The following is a 16,747-nucleotide window of genomic DNA, read 5'->3' as shown; positions in this document are numbered from 1 at the left end:
CTCATTGTCTCTAAAGGAGCCCCAATTGGACTGAGGTCTAGCAAAGACCTGAGTCCTTCTGCTGCTTGTTCTCTTGGTGTCATTATTTGGGGAGTTCCTGTGAACCCTCCTCTTATTGCCTCTTGGGTCATCACTCCCTGATCACACACGCCAGGCTTACCCTGCACATACAGTTGTACTGGTGGACCAACAGAAACTGGTAATGATATGGCAGCTGGTGTCTGACCAGGTCCTAAACCCTGGGGAACATTAACTCCCATAGCTTGACCCATCATGGGTGCTGTAGGTGCTGACTGCGGTCTTGCAACTGGAGTGTAACCCGGAACCAGCTGTTGCTGCGGCTGGGGCAGCTATTGCGGAGTTGGCTCAATCTGCACTAGCTTTGATCTCATATATATCGGATCAGGCGCACCATCAGACTCGTATTTGTCTCTAGTACTGGGACCTCTGGATAAATCCTTTGAATCTGTGGCGGAGCTTGCAACTGTATCTGCGTGTCTGGTGCAGTGGGTACACTGACACCATTTTGTGTCAAGACTGTATCACTTGTCTGCACTGTATTTGTAATTCCCTTACTCTGTGCCGGATCCTCAGGACCTGCACTAGTGCTCGGAGCAGTGTCATTTATAGCGGACGATCATGTAACAATTGATTAAGAAATTCTTCATCATCTGAATCATCTTCATCTACCCAAGACCTCTGAGTCTCTTTTGACTTGCTAGAGCCCCTGTCTGTCTTACAGGTGGCTTTCTTTCCCTGTGTCTCATCTTCCTGAGTTATTGCCGGAAACAGTTTAAGTCTGTCAACTATTCCCCTTCTCCACATCCTACTCTCATTGTCCCATCTAGCCTCTGCTAAAGTTTTCTCTGCCCTTTTTATTCTCCTTTCAAGTTTTTGCTGTCTTTGTCGTATGGCCATTAAATCCCAGACTGCTAATGCCTCATACTGAGCTGGTCTCGGAGGCGGCTTTTGCACACTTAACATCCACCTCAAGTTCTCTAAGATTCTAGTATTGAACGTTCCATGCTCCGGAAACGCTAAACATCCCTCCTTCTCTGTTAATTTGCGCCACTGCTTCATCCAAAGACATGGCGCGACTCCCTTTTCCTCCATTACAATATAAGCTGGAGTACCCTCAGGCGGTGGAGGCTCCCCTTCACTCGCCCTAATATATGCATCTCCCTTCCAGGCACTCTTTAAAGCCTGGAAAAACCTAATTTATGCATTTTTTATTTTGTTTAGAATCTAATCAGGAAGTTACTTTTATTCCCAGAACACCCTTCACCCACCTGTCTCAACCTATTGCCTCTCACGGACGGCTGCGAATCCGTGCGCGACCCCTCTCAGCAACTGACCTATCCCAGCGCGGCACTACTGACGTCACACTCACACACACTGCAACTGACAAAGTCTTGCGGCTTGTCCCCTTCACACATAAACTAATGCAATATATTCTGAGCACCTTTTAACAACAAAACCAAAATTTGCCGGTTTACTACAGGAAGGGTAACGCAACCGCTTCAGAACTTTACAGAGATTTCACTTGAAGCCTCAGCCGCTACTCTCTCCTTCTCAGTTCCCGCATACGGAAGCAGAATTCGACCTGCAAATCCTACTCTCGACTTGTCGATGGTTTGCTCTAGTGCACTTTAGAACTTGCCAAATCTCAATTGAAGGTTTCATTCACACAATTTGACTCAAACTCGACTTGTCAACCATGCCCGATTGACCTACTAAACCGCACAAATAACAACATAAACCCAAGTGTCTTCTACACTTGTCAATATACTCCGGAGTCTTAGTCCACGACGGGTCCGTACATCACCAACAACAACCATGTGGATAATTTTGAGCACAAAGCGCCACACTCATATGAAGTTCGCCGACTTCCCTACTCTCATACTGCGGAGTACGCCCACTCCTACTAAAACAACATTACCTGACCTAAATCCACACAAACTTCACAAATCACCTGCAATATGCATAAGCTTAGCAAGCGCAAATTCTAAACCACACATACTAAAACGCCGAGAACATACCCAACTCACTTAGGCAGGCTCCGAGATTCCAGAAAAGTCATGGGGAATTTAGAAACACATCAGACCTCTGATTTGCATTATCTCGAAAAACTATTTAAGCAATAGTCCTCCGTCCTAGGGCCCCAAAGGGCCTAAACCGTCGCTCTGCTACCAGAACTGTTAACGCTTCCCTGTATGATTAATTTACTCACTTTGGGACTTGTTTTAGGCCAATGAATCTTTTGACCCTGATTGAAGACAACTTAGGACGAGATAGCTAATCAACATGTCAATTAGTACGTCAATAATGTCATCAATATTTCTTACAACAATGCAATTCACCTTAGTCAATGACATTTAATGAGACTCAGAAACCACCATGACCTTTCAGTCATGAATAACCACACCAGTTTAGAATGAATTTTGTGATATGTATTCCCTATAGATTACAATTCTACTAGTAAGTTTATTAGTCTCAAAACCAAGAAACACTGTAACATAGTCACAATATGGGAACTCTGATAAGATTTCATCAAAGCAAGAACCACAAACATCAGAACATAACACAGCAACAGCATAGGTTATCTTTAGCAGAGTATCATCATCAAGTTATTCAACAAAGCATAGATCAAGTCATTTGTCTATTTGCGTCAGTTTAGCGAACCCCTCTCCTAACCTCGAATTAGCATTGTCATGTTAGGCTTCATGCAAAACAATTTAATAACACCAATTTGGAAAACATCTAGCTATGGTCTCTGTCAAAAGAAGCAGTTGGTACCTAGAAAGGAAAAGCAAACAGACAATCACAATTTCATTGTCATATAGTTACCCTCCGTATTTGGGTCAGCACTCAGGTTCGGTCTTCGCCCTCAGGACATCAGTTGGTTCGCCATCAGCCAGGAATTCAGCAACCGGATAAAAGGGGCACTTCCCTCATTACTAGGTAAAGTGTAATCGGGCAAAATAAGGCAAGAATGGTTTTAAGAACCAAACAGCAAAGTCTCTATGCAGAGTGACAAAGTGTCTGGGTCATAGCAAATCGCATCAGCATCTCCCCTAACTCTCTCCTATCTCTCCTGTTCTAATTTACTTCCTGGTGTCAAGGGTTATCCCCTTTTCGTTGTACATTCCCCTAAAATTTGGTTGGACAAGGGGTTGCACCCCACTATCTTTAACCAATTGCCTTTACATTAGCTCATCGAATTTGTCACCCGATAACAGTTCTCACATATTTTATTGGTCCTTATGATTGACGTCTTTAGCGGGTGGAACGTCCGGCATGATTTTATAGTCTTGTGGTCCTTTGCAAATCTTCGGTCAGTGGCTCCATTGTCTGTACCGGTTCAGGCGACCTTGTACCTACGAGTGGTCTACAGTAAAATGTTTCTACAAGCAAGTCAAATTTCATGAGAACGGATCTACTACAGTTACATTCAGCATCTAGTTTGGAGAAAAATAAGAGATCATGGGCCAGATGTAGGAAACTGTTTGCGACTCGCAAACAGTCGTTTGCGAGTCGCAAAACGCAGTTTCCTATGCAGAAATGCATTTTGCGAGTCGGAATCGACTCGCAAAATGCATTTCCGACTCGCAAATAGGAAGGGGTGTTCCCTTCCTATTTGCGACTCGCAGTGGGATGCAATACCATTTGCGACCGCGTACGCGGTCGCAAATGGCATCGCAGTTACCATCCACTTCAAGTGGATGGTAAACCACTCGCAAATTGGAAGGGGTCCCCATGGGACCCCTTCCAGTTTGTGACTGGACCCACAAATATTTTTTCATATGCTGTGTCGGTTTCGGTATTTTTTAAGTGCAGCTCGTTTTCCTGTAAGGAAAACGGGCTACACTTAAAAAAAAAAAAAAAACTGCTTTATTTAAAAGCAGTCACGAACATGGAGGTCTGCTGACGACAGCAGGCCTCCATGTTTGCGAGTGCCTATACTCGCTATTGGGCCGCAATTTGAGACCCACCTCATGAATATTCATGAGGTGGGTCATTGCGACCCCATAGCGAGTCGCAGTCGGTGTCTAAGACACCGTACTGCATACCAAATTGCGAGTTGCAATTTGCGAGTCAGATGGACTCGCAAATTGCAACTCGCAATTTGGTTTGTTGCTACATCTGGCCCCATGTCCTTCAGCAAGTCAGCACACTGTACGTTAGAAAAACACATTTAATATGAGAGCCAGGCAGTTAGGCCTCGACTCATGCTAACTAAGGCCTAGTGATTTATTAGCAAAACCTTTACATATATCTATTATTATTATTAGTGTAAAATCACATCATAACATAATAATTCATCAACATTAGTCATTTTCATTGGTCTTCGTATACATTGATGGCCACTCCCGGTGGGCACATTTCAAGCGCACGTTTTAGCACAATACATTATTACACATTAGTTCATAAACATTTCATATTAATATAGATTATATAAGCTACGCTCTCTCACCAGTATAGATACATCATAATCAAATCTTATTTTCTCACACCTTTGTAATTATCCTTCGATGTTTCCCTTTAGCTCTTTGCTTCTTGCTCTTTTTTTTTAAATGTTAGGACCACTGCGAGATATGGTTGCATAAAGCTTTTTTTTTTAAATGTATTGAAAAGGGGGAATTAAACTCATTGGAGATTCGAGGGGTGCCTACTGTGCTCTATATCAGGATCTTCTGGGATTTAAAATTTGTCTTCAAAGAGGAGGAAATCCGTGGGGATTTATGATCACTATGGGAGCCCTTTACAAGAGGTCAGCAAACTTGGATACTCACCTCTTTTAGGCCATGTACAGTAGCATCAAACTGTCTTTCACTTCATCAAACGTCTATCTGTTAAGAATGGACCAATTCAGTAAAGTTAACAAGCGGTTTATTTTCCAAAGAAGAGGCCCCGACAAAAGTAAGCGGCACAACGCTCATTGCACCTCCCGTCCCGAGTTTCTCCCAACGCCCCTCTCCGAACCTGGAATGCCTTCTGCCCGTTGCTATGCTCGGAACAGTGACACGTAAGGCAAATGCCCGTGTCACTGAGCACGAGCATCGCAACACTATCTTAATAGGTAGTTCGTCTAAAATCACTTTCAAAACGATGAGTATATGGTTTGAGTTTTATGATGTTTTTGTAAAGCAAATTCAAAATAGAAGACAAAATACATAAGAGACAGTATAAGGCTTCAGAATATTGAGTATAATCTCCAGGGAAATAAATCTACGTATTCAAGAGGACTGAAAGTAAAGATTTACTTGGTGTTGCAAAATAATGACCTTGAAATTTTGTTCACCGGAGAAATCGGAGTTGTCGATATCTATGGCATATCAATTCTGACAGTGGATAAAATGACTGGGGCGGTATGGGGGAGCGTGTAATCTAGCATTAAGGATTCGGAAGTCACGATGATTTCAAAGGCTTCTGTATCTGAATTTCTTCCCTTATTTCTTAAAGAGAAGACGAATTTTGTTCTGAGTAGCCTATACTTCCAGGGACAATGTAGTATCGAGCTCTGCCATCTTATTAGACTCAAATGAGTTGAAGAAAAATGCTGATATGGAGCCCCCTATATATCCCGATGTTATTAGATATTGCTTCTCGGAGGGTTTGATTTCGTCTTATGGCAAGTCCAGACATAAATTAGCTTCCCTGAATTTTTTTTTTTTTGCTATCATGCCAAAAAAGGGTGATTAGTGGTTAAACAATAAAGCACAATTTAAGGTTCAGTCCTTCAGGTTTAATCTGAGTCTTTAGGAGACCCATATGTACCCTAGTGTCTCCTAGTCACAGATCTGACCGTGTACTATCACCAAGAGAGGGACTGCATTTCCCGACACCTCTTAGTCCTTCCAAAGGCAGATCTCTAATGCACAATAGCGCAAGAAAGGGGCCCAAGAGAAATTTGTGGAGCCAGTTCATTGCGAAAGCCCACTCTGCATCCCACTTGGGGAAGAAGGTTAGATTGCTGTGAATTAACCCAATAGGGGTTGTGCTTTTACTCTCCTGTGTTTTCCTACGCTCACCTCTGGTCCAAAATCGAGGGCAAATACTCCAGTATTTTTTTGTGAGAAAAGCAGGAAAAGGCCAACTAGTCTTCTTATTTCTGTGAACGACATGTAGTATATTTTGGGAAGTGTTGGGGGCACCAAAGGCAGTGATTGTGCTCAGGTCGGCACAGAATAGAGCAAGGCGGAGCAGGGAATCGTTGTGGACTTAAGCCGCACTCACATCTAAATCGGCTGCTTCTGCTCCTGAGTCAGCCTCAAAATTACGCCATCAGTGCCTAAGGCACTGAGCTCTTGCTATCCCAACATGCAGAATCAAACAAGTGCGTCCATGGTGCTTCTGGAGTGTGTGGGGGTAAAAGCACTTTGATCCGTTGTAACCCTTCAAAGCGTGACAGCTCCAACGCAGAACCTGCGTGGAGCCCTTCTTTGCTCTCTGTTTCCTTCTCCCTCTGCCTTCGATCAAAGATCCCCTAGGAATGCCTTGCATTGTTGCTCTTCTCTGCTTGGTGAAAGGCCGAGACACTTACGTCAGATGCACTGGTGAGGTAGTGCAAAGGACGTGGACTTATTGTCGTTGGCAGCCAATCAGTTAATAGATCTGCACTTACCCCTTCTTAGAAGGCACATACAACAATGAGCTTTAGTCCTTTACCGAATCTGATGATGATAGCCGAGATTCTACAAAAATAGAGCATCTTTCAATTAGCATGTGCCAAAAGGGTATGGTTAAATTATAATATGAGCTGTGATTTGGAGCTAGCCCGGAAACCAAATATTTGTTAACTAAATCAATGGAGAACTGCTGATGTACTGGGTTGAGAGCTTTCAGCTGCATAAACACTACTTGATATCTAACAAGCTAAATGTACTGTACACCTTTTCATTCTGCTTGTGGTTGCATAGCTTAATTGGGATTGTAGGAACAACCTTATCATAGAAAGGCTGCCTTAAGAAGATCATAACAAATACAATTGAGTGTAAGGGAAGAAAAGAAAAAATGTATCTATAATTATTCTTTAGTCAGTTGTAACACATCGAGATGTCTACACAGTTTTCATGGGTTGGAAGTATCAAATATGGCAAACATGTGCTTCATGTATAGTTGTGTTTTGCAGTCTATTTGAAGGGAAGCTACCTAAACAAGACATCAGTATACTGAAACATTACTAAATCTCATTTGAGGAAGTCGTTATTTCTGCAAAGAAACATAGGGCTAGATTTAAGAAAAGTGGCCCTGCAATTAGTGCAGCACCACTTTTCTTGCGCTCCTTAGAGTCCCCCTAATGCCACTATATGTACGCTGCATCTAAGATATGGCGCACCATAGTGGTAGTTAGGGAATTAGCGTCAACATTTTCTATACTAGTTCGGAGCTTTGCAGGATAAGCATAAAAAAATGTTGACACTAATCCTGCAAAGCTCATTGTAAACAATGGTGTGCCTCCTTTTAACGCCTACTCTGAGCAGATGAAAGTTTTGGATTTTGACAGGGGGACCTGCTTTACAGTTCCTGCTGTCAAAGCCTAAAGTGTTTGCTGTGGCTTGGCTGCAGCAAACAGCTCAGTCCCCAGGGTAGGCACCCTGGACATAGCAGGAGCTGGCCCTGGGGGGTGGCGGTCCCCAGGACCATCAGAGTCTCCATGCGGGGAGCCGCATGACCCCCCTCCAACATCTACATAGCCTGGGGGTTGTAGTCCCCTGGATGCAGTGGTCCCAAAGGGACCCCATTTTTTTTTTTTAAACTTTGCCCCAGGGGTGGTAGTTTAACTTGAAGTCCGCAAATAAAAAAAATGAAAGCTCTTGGGAGGTGGTGAACTCAGGAGTCCCCCCACACAAAAGTTTAAATGCCCCCGGGACATGGCCTACCTGGGGGCCTATAATAAACATGCATGCTTGGTTTTTTAAACATTTGGGGCAAGATGTATGAAAAAGGCCTTCTGCAAATCGGAAATAGCGATTTTTAAGAAATCGCTATTTCTGATTCGCAAAATGCAATGTATCACATTTGCGATTCGGTAATAGCGATTTCTTAAAAATCGTAAATGCTATTACCGAATCACAAATTGCGATACCGGCCCCCATTCGCACCTATGGGCCTGTAAGCCCATATTTGCAAATTTTTTGCATTTCCAAAATTGCTAATTCCTATCTGGAATTTGCAATTTTTGGAAATGCAAAGTCCAGGGTGCTGGGGGCCTTAGGCCCCCTCTCCTGCACACTAAAATATTTTTTACAACATGTAAGGTGCACACATGCCAAAAGGGCATGTGTGCTTTACATGTAAATTTTAAAAATACATTTTAAATGCATTTTTAAAATTTGCACATGGTTACCACCAAGTTCAACTTGGTGGTAAATAGCGATTCCTTAATGCCCAATTCGCATTAAGGAATTGCTTGTTACATGTGCTTAAGAAATCGCAAATAAGGATTCCTTATTTGCGATTTCCTATTTAGAGAGTCGCAATTGGCGACCCCCTAAACAGGGTCGCAATTTTAAGGAATCGCTATTTTAGCGATTCCTTAAAATTGCATTCAGAATGCCTTTGATACATTCTGAAATGGCTTTTTGCATTCGCAAACGGGCATTCGCACCGTTTGCGAATGCAAAAAGCTTTGATACATCTGGCCCTTGTTTTTTAAATTGTCGCAAATTTGTGAATATCGACTGAAGCCAAGTCACAAAATGACTGCCAAAACTTACTGGTTTGAAAGGTTGACAGCCAATCAAAGTTGGGCATTTCCCTTCACAGGCTCGTCTTTATTCGCAAATACTTCACAGCCAGGGATATACAAATTTGAATTTCCCTAAATTTCTCAAAAACTTCGGAATGAATTTACACCAACTAACAAAAAGCAATGAGCCTTTAGAAATCTTTTATTTCGGCCACCAGGATCATAAAAAGTACAAATAAAATATGAAATACAGAATAATAATTAAAACAATACTTTTCAGGACAAGAAGAGTGAATGTGCAACAAGGCAGTACAGTAAAACCTTGAAAATGACACAATTAAAATGCACAGAAGGACAAAAATAGTGCTTTTGGTCAAAATGTAAACACAGAGGTACAGCACAAGGTTCAGCTTAAAAACGCCTTTTGATGAAGTATCCACGTAGCACCCAAGAACTTAGTTACAGAAATTGCATGGCTACAACTACCTGCAACCCAATGGAGCGGCTCCTTCTAGAGCCTGTAGCATCAGGCTTCCATTAAATAAAAAAACAATGTTGTGCACACCATGAGACCAGATACAAAAGGCACCAAGAATCAGGGTTTGTATCAGCCTGCCGCCCACTTCATTAAGCACCATATCTTGCATAAAAAGCTAGAGACAGAAAAAGATTATAAACTGGGCAACGTTTATACTCAGTCCTCTTATTGCCTCAGAGCAACTAGAGAATCTTAGATTACAACAGACTGGAATTATCCAAACATGTAGATTGGACAAAAGAAGAGACAATGCACCTCTGTCTCTTCCCCCTGACCACATGATGGGCACAGACTATCCATCAACAATTGTCCCTCCCGACTTCACTTACTTGTGAAGGAACCAATAGGAAGGGTGCCATGCCTAAACTGGAGGCATAGCTTTCTCGACAGGGGTGAATGTATTATGTCAAGGCAACTTTCCAGACAATAGGAATCCTTGAAACACAGGAATTGTGAGGACAGATTGCCTTGAGAATTTGACCTAGACAATATGGAAAGTTTGTAGTCCCTGTAGCATTTGGTGAGTTCCCCTCGTGAGATGGAATGACAAGCTTCACCTGGATTGTCCCAGAAATGGCACTTCCCCATCCATTCCAGAGTAATCTTGACGTAACTCAGCCAAGGTAATCTATTTGCCTCGCTATCCTAGAACGTCCTCAAGGGCAGATATGTAAGAATTTAACTCCGGAGTTGCCCAAATTCTCTGCCAAAAGGCCTAATTCTGATATCCTCTTCGAGAGGTCCCAACCCCAGATCCAAGCGAAAGGACAGCAATGGGATGCTGGCTTGGAGGCTCAACAACTGTCTCAAAAACTTGTCCTCAATACTCATAAACTCGGCCAGAGGCTTGTGTCCCCCAAAGCTCAGCTCCATATGTGGTCACACCTACATCCTGCTGTTTATAAATCTCCATTATGGGGCTAACTGACTTGAATGATGACCCCCTATGCATCATTGTAAGCCCACCCACAAACTGGCCCAACCTCAATCTTTGCCTTTCCATATGAATAAGCCAGTCCATGCGCTCACTGAGAGTAGTGAGTGTAGTCCCTAGGTTATCAAAGGTTGAAACCCTCTCTAAAGTAAACCTGCTCAAATTGGGAAACGAGCGTGCGGTCTTTGTGGGGGTCAAAATCATAAATTCTTTCTTGCTCCCATTCATTTTTAGTCCCCTTTCCCTACAAAAGAAGTTGAAGATATCAAGTACCCGTTGAATTCCCATGGGGGACTTTGAAATTAAAAGGGTATCATCCACGAACATAAGAGCAGGTACCTTAGCGTCCGGTAACTTAGGGGCATCATTCTGTTTTGCTGACAGACAGTTAACTAACCCGTCAATGTACAAGGAAAATAACTTAGGTGCAAGCAAACAGCCCTGTCATGCCCCTTTTAAAATGGGGAATAGATCTGAGAGATCTCCTTGTTGGCCACAGTGAACCTGAGCAAATTTCCCTTTATGGAGTCTTTGAAAAATGAGGCACAGAAAAGGGAATCCCCTAGGCCAGTCAAAAACACCAGAGCTTGTCCCTAGGGATCAAATCAAAAGTGAAGCTTTGATTCACAAAGATCAGATACAAGATGCCCCCCAAGAACAACGTACATCCCGTACAATAGCTGAAACCTAATTATTTGATCAATGGTCGAGGTACACTTGTAAAAGCCTGCTTGAAGTGGGCTAAGAACATCCAGGACCACCATCCAGTAGTGCAGTCTCTCTAGAAGCACTTTAGAATTATTATTTTTTGCTGGACATCAATGAGGCTAATAGGCCTGTAGTTGCAAAGTAGCAGGGGTGAACCTTTTTTAAAAAGGGAGATAATCTCCACACCTAACCAAGTGTATGGAATCGACATCCCTTCCATGATGGAACTAAACACAATGGCTAGATACCAAACTTCAGGTGCTGCCTGAAAGAGATCCCCTGGTATTTTATCCAAACCTGGTGCCTTCCCTGTGGCAATAGAACTGATGGCCCTCTCAATTTCCTCCAGGGTTATGGGGTTGGAGTCCTTCTGGCTCTGGCAAGAGGGGACCCTCTCATATCTTGCTATTTTGGGGTCTCTCCCCCCACAGTCTTCCTACACATTACCCTCTCCATATAAGGAGCAACATGTTCTTTCCACATGTCCGCTGAGATGTTCTTGATTTGGGGCATACCTCTGGGTGGCCCGTAGCTACAATGTGCCAGAATGTTTTGATTTTTTTTTTTTTTTATAAGCTTTGAGCAGAGACTCACACTTGTCTTGCTCCCAATCTATTTTGGCACTCTTGAGTATATTCATAGTCTGTCCTGGCTATTTGGATCGGGCCACTATCTTTGGATCTTAAAGCCTTAAGGAGAGAGCGCTTGGCTACACAACACTGGCTGTTAAACTAGGTCGAGTTGCTTCCTCTCCCAAACCTGGGGCGATACTCAGCCACAAAAAAGTTGGCCAGAGTGCCTACCAACTTCTGGGGGACAATGGCAACTTTTGCCCCTTGGCCCGTATCACCTATATGGCCTCCCACAAATCATCCAGCGCAACTCCTACTGAATTCTACAGTGCCTTGATAGTAACAGATGATTTTTCAAATTCTCTCCATTTGACTCTCCGCTGGTTAGGGACCAGTGTGAGCCGACCATCCACTGTGGCTGATAGCACACCTGTGGCCTTATTGAAGGGAAGCCCAACCTCTGGAGTGCAAATAGTGTGATCACTCTCTTGGCTAGTTTTGACCTCCATGTCCTCTATACAAGGCCACAGCCTTATGTGCACCAATATGTAATCTATCAAGGAGGTCTGCCCTACACAATTAAAAGTATGTGACCCCTGGCGGTCAGACTTGGTATGTCCATTGCAGGCATGAAGTGCGCAGTTTAGTGTATGCACATTCATTTGTAGGGCCAATTGAGTCCACTTTTTGATTGGGGAGATCAGGAGCCTTAGGATAGCCCAGGTCCGATCTTCCATACCCGATATGTTGTCTCTGTCTATACCCAGAGGTTCAAATTGGCAATTAAAGTCACCAGAGACCAACTTATAAGCACTCACAGGGAGAGTAGTAAGAAGTTCTTCTAGCTGTTCCATCACATCAGACATACAATTCAGCCTAACCGGTCTCGAGTAGGCATTAATCAAATACAATACGAAACTTGGGTGAAAATTAAGTAGAAGACATAGAATATCTTTGGAACATATTTCCACTGGGACAACCTTAAAACCCAGATGGGTGGCCACCAAGATAGAAATACCCCCTGACGGTATACCTCTGCTTTCCCCTGTTGCCACTATAAGGAATACCACAAATCCCGGGTGCTGAAATTCCTGTATCATTCAGGTTTCTTGTAAAAAGCAGATTTCATACTGATCTATAAAATTACCCCAGTTTGGCAGGTCAGATTATACCTCAGGCCTGCAACATTCAATGAAGCTATTTTGAGAGGCATTGTTTTTTTTCCGGATCATCCAGACCAAATCAATGGAGGGCCCTTGGTCCTGAGGCAGTCCCTCCGCCTCCTGATTCTTTGGTGGGAGCCCCTGGGGAAAGCTTTTTCTCCATGTCCAACTTATCTCCTGCCACCAATTTGGAGGCCATAGTTCTGTTGGAGGCAGATACGCCCAAATTTGGGCACCCAGCTAAATCTGCAACAACAATGTTGGAAGCCAGAATCGGAATACCAGGCCACTTCTTGCCCTTATTCTGAGGGGTACTGTAGTTAGGCAAATCTGGCCCTTCCTTGAGTCTTCCCAACTTAGCACTTTCTTTTGGCTTGGGGCCAATAGGGAAACTAATACCCTCAAGTCAATCCACCTCATCCAAAACCACATACCGTTTAGAGGATGGAATCAAAGTTTTGGCCATGCTGGCGGAGAGAGGATTCTCTCGTAAACTCTGCCTATGTAAGTATTCCAAAGGAAGAACTCTACTCTTGCACCCTGCAACCAACTGTAGGAATTTTATGGACCAGCCCTGGATCGCTTAAGTTTATAATTGCACAGACTCCTCTCCCCCTGACCATTGTTTTCTAAAATTCAGTGGCAAACAACCAAACCCTCCCTCATCCCCCTTCCCCTTTGCCTTAGTCGTCTGGCACTTAGGCCCTTCCATAGTTGTAACAGAGGTGAGAACTACCTGTGTCCCCATGACCTTTTTATCCCACCGTCTCCTCAGAGCAAGTTTAGTTTCAATCCTGCTTGCAGTTTCCAATGATGATATCCGTTCCACCAATGGCAGTAACTCAGCCGCCAAAATAACCTTGACTTTGGCCAAAATGTATATATACACACACACACACACACACACACATATATATATATATATATATATATATATATATATATACTAGTGGCAGTGGCAGCAGTAGTTTCCATAGAAAAAGTGTTTTTGCCTACATATTTGGCACTGCTTGACGAATCTTCACAAAATTTTCCATAAAAATTTGCTAGTCATGTCTGCTGTCTGGAAAGTTTTGGGGTGATCTGTTCATCGGGGGTGGGAAACAGGGGGGTCTCAAAACGCATTTCCTCAATTAATTTTTCCATACGGATTTTGAACAGCGATAGTGCCAAAACTACTGGACAGAATTAAACAAAATTTGCCAGAAAGGTAGATCCTGATCCAGAAAATTGCCTTTTTTGTTATGGTATGAATTCAATCAGTAGTTGTAGAGAAATTAAAGAAAATCCAAATTTGTATATCTGGGGACACAAAGGATTCATAACCCCTCCCGATCTCTTGCTGAGGTCTGATTGGCTGCCAACACTTCAACAAGGAAGCCCTTGAAGTGTTGGCAGCCATCTTGGTGCTCATCTGAAGCCGAGACCCTGAAAAAAAGAATAAAAAATACAAAAGGAGCCAGGGTGCGAATACCTTGACCCCTTAGCCTTGGTGCTGGGGTCCCAAAGAGCCCTCCCCCGGGCCAAAAGCAATTTTAAAAACTTATGTTGAATTTGCGATAAGGTCGCAAATCCACAATAAAAACGGAAGAAAAAAAAACAAGTGCGAACTCCTGCACTTGTTTTTAAGTACGCCCCTGGGCAATCCAAGTTTCGGGGGCACTTTTTTGTTTTTATTAAGGGGGGCTCCCAGCCCCTCCCCCACAGACCCAGGGACCACCACCTCCACGAGGTGAATAATGTAATAAGAGCAGGGGGGCACATCCCCTGTGCCCGGAGAACACCACCACCCGGGGCAAACATGTTTTTTTTTACGTGGGGAGACTTGATGGCCTCCCCCACAGCCCAGGGGACCATCACCTCCACAGAACAATTAACAAAGTGGGTGTGTGGGCCGCTCAGGTCCCTCTGCAGCACCAGGGACCACTACCAGCAGGGCAATTTAGAAATTGGGTGCGGAAGGCCACCTGGGCCCCCCCTTGCAGCCGCAGGAATCACCACTTCCCTGGGATGAATACTAAATAGTGTAAAGTGGGTCCATTTTGGACTCCTAAGCCATGGGGACCACCACCTTCCAGGGGCTTATTAAATGATGGAGGGGGGCCAGGTGGCCCTCCACATGGAGCCACTGATGGCCCTGGGGACTGCCAACTCCCAGGGCGGGCTCCTGCTGTGTCCCGGGGTGCCCACCCCTGGGATGTAGATGTTTTTGTTCTTCTATTATCTTTGTGGGCACTCTATTTTCATAATGAATCACAATGACAGGGGGAAGAAATCCCCATTTCACAGAGGGAGAGTTATCTGCCATGTTGGATAAAATCATTAGAGTAGAGCCACAATTGTTTAAAATATTACTATTTCCCAGAAAAGGCAAATGTTGTCCAGAATAGTGGATATGGTGAATGCAGTAACCAACAGTCCGTGCATACAGGACGAGAGTAGGAAGAAATGGAACAACCTGCAGGGGAAGGTTCATTCACTATCCACCAAGCATCACCTGGAGGCCCAGAGGACTTTGGTACCTTTGGTATTACACGCTCTGAATGGGTTGCTATTGAGTTTTTAAATGCTACAATCGTCTAATAATGTGTGAGGTCAGGTCACCAGGTAGTTTTGAGTTAATGTTTTTACTATTGTGCAGGTCTGTGGTTTGAAAGCTGTGCATTTGACTTCGGATGTTGAGCTGACATTGGGATTTTAGGGGGGTGTTGTCAAATGGTTTGCTATTTTGAAAATGCCCTCTGGGATAGCTGGTTGTAAACCTATTTATAATGTTGGGTAAGACATTAGTTGCTGTGACAGAGAAAGAGCTCCGATTATGTTTTGGTTAATTAGTTCTACTGTGGGTGCAAAAAAGGTTAACAATCATTTAAATGTATCATTAAACGTTCTGTGGTCAGATTGTGTTGCACAAAGTTTGCTACCTCTCCGATCATTGGAAAATAATCTTCTGTGTGGTAGGATGGATCTTGTGTGGTGGTGGGGAACTGACAGCATCAGTTATCTTGTAAAATAATTTTAAAAAGATAGCATGGATCAAATATTTCCACATTTCTAAATATTAACAAGATAGATGTCCATTTGACTGTTCCGTGAAGCAAAAAGTTTTAAACGTGATAAGTACATATTTTGAGTAGTTCAGGTCTGTGTCTGAGGGTTTACACAGGTAAAGTCTAACAGTGTTGAACTCGTCCAGAGTTTTTATCAGATGTGTATGTGGTGTAGATAGTGTGTACTTGTAGGTGATTATCCTTCACATAGTGTTGGAGTTTTGATTCAGGTATCAGAAAATAATTGTAAATGCATTGAAAGATGTGTGATTTTAGCAAATATATTTTATTATAGCACAACTGAATGATAGCTACACAATATTCAGTTTGCATCTGCGATATTTGGAGAGCTACATAGGCTGAGGGGTGGTTACCCTGATATAGTGAAATGCGGCTGGAATTGTAAAGGCGTATAACGCTCTAGTGACGTAAATTGTGGAAGTCCAGTTTCCTAAAACAACAACACTGTAAAATGACTGTGAAAGGAATGTGTACTATGAAGACGTCGTTTATTGACTATCATGAATTTTAATTGTATTTTTGTCACTGTAAATGTGAGGTTACCAATTTCGCACACAAAAAGAATTACTCCTTTCTTCGGCAGGATTTATCTTACTAGGCATTCAGTCCACGTGGGTTATTGATAAATTGCAGTAGGAATTATGATGTGAAAATGCAGTCAGTTCGTCCATTTGTATAAGGTTACAAAATGAGAAGGACAAACGAAATATGGAGAACAGACTGGTAATCTGTCGCAGTAGAAAAAACGAAATTCAGACTAACCACCTGTTCCCACTAAAACCTCCGAGCACTCTGGGTGCTGAGCTGCAAGTCATGCATCTCACTCACTGTAAAGGTCACCTTGATCCACAAGATATATTCAACTTGAGTTCTACATTAGCACTAAAAGATATTTAAGGTTAATAAAGATATCCAAAGAACATGATGAAGAAGCTGTTAAAAACTTGAAATGCACCTTGCACATTGATTTTCCAGACCTGGCAAATTATTGCAGGAATTATAAATCATAATAATTATTTGTTAAATCCCAACGACATGATTCATTTTTCTATAAATTGCTTTCCTTGGT

The sequence above is a fragment of the Pleurodeles waltl genome, chromosome 5 (genome assembly GCF_031143425.1).
Source record: "Pleurodeles waltl isolate 20211129_DDA chromosome 5, aPleWal1.hap1.20221129, whole genome shotgun sequence".
Taxonomy (NCBI): Eukaryota; Metazoa; Chordata; class Amphibia; order Caudata; family Salamandridae; genus Pleurodeles; species Pleurodeles waltl.
The sequence above is the reverse complement of the archived record's forward strand: the minus strand, read 5'-3'. Positions refer to the sequence as shown.